The 1157-nt window shown below is 62.4% G+C and overlaps 1 protein-coding gene across 1 annotated transcript in view; it reads right to left on the reverse strand.

The window, feature by feature from the left end:
- The window catches only part of SEMA5A (sema domain, seven thrombospondin repeats (type 1 and type 1-like), transmembrane domain (TM) and short cytoplasmic domain, (semaphorin) 5A), a 230863-nt gene that overhangs the window by 77824 nt on the left and 151882 nt on the right, over positions 1 to 1157 (reverse strand). The window lies entirely within an intron of this gene.

Here is a 1157-nt window from a genome sequence, read left to right on the forward strand (position 1 = left end):
GGGGGCCAGGGGACGGAGCTCACGGTGACGCCCGGGTGGGGGAGACCGGGGGCCAGGGGACGGAGCTCACGGTGACGCCCGGGTGGGGGAGACCGGGCAGAGAGGCTGTGGCCCCAGAGCGCAGCCCTGTTCTCTGCAGAGGGCGAGCCCCTAAGGGAAGCCTGTCCTTCGGCTCCCTCCCTGCAGGCCTCCCTCCCCTCTCCCTTCCTTTGTTACCTCCTTTTCTCCCCGCCCTTTCTCCCTCCTCCCCTCTCCCCGTGGCAGGTTCACTGAGTCACACCTGCTTGGTACCACCGCTGCCTCGGGACAGGGGCATCTCCGCAGGGAGGAGACACAGGCGTCCGGTCTCCTCTGAGACCTGCAAAGTCCCCATGGCGAGCTGGAAGCGACTGGGGCACCCCCACCCCAGGGCTCAGCACCCACAGCCAGGACAGAGCAGGGGCCACTATCAAGGAGCACCTCAGGGATGGGTCCTTCCCGTCAGGCCTGCGGCTGGGGTGTGGCAGCGACTCCCTGGCCTTGGGGCACGGCCTCTGGAGTGCCGGGAAGGTGGGTGCACAGGGCCTGCTCTTTCTACCAGGGAGCCTTTTAAAGGCAAACACGAGACTTCTCCCCGATGAACTGCCTGGGAGAAAACAGCCTGTCGGGGAGACGGATCAGGGAGGCCAGCGGCAAGCGGGGCACAGTAGGGACAGGGCGCTGGGCTTGCACACCTGACTCCTGGGACGTTCTAGGGACGTTCTAGGGCCTTGTCATCTCCAGAGAAATAAAATTAAATGCAAAAAAAGCAAACCGTGCTCGCTGGTCTGACAACATCGCATGAAGTGCCGCTGTGCTGTGGCTACACACACAAACACACTCAACGCCCCACTGTGCACCAGCCTAAGTCACACCAGCGGGTCTCAGGCAGAAGCAGTGTCTCCGCAGGGGCCATTTGGAAACTTCTGGAATTTTTTGTTGTCACATGTAAGTGGGTGGGAGGGCTATTCTCTCCAGTGGGTGGGAGCCAGGAGTGCTGCGACCTTGGTAACTAGGACAGCTCCTACCCAAAGCAAGAAGGATCGGGAATAGAAGGTCAGTGGGGGCCCTCCCTGGGGCGCAGCGGGTCACAGCGCAGCACTGAGAAGCTAAAGCCGCTTCCGCATGAGTTCGATCCC

The sequence above is a fragment of the Condylura cristata genome, unplaced genomic scaffold, assembly GCF_000260355.1.
Source record: "Condylura cristata isolate star-nosed mole 26May11 unplaced genomic scaffold, ConCri1.0 scaffold00007, whole genome shotgun sequence".
Lineage (NCBI taxonomy): Eukaryota > Metazoa > Chordata > Mammalia > Eulipotyphla > Talpidae > Condylura > Condylura cristata.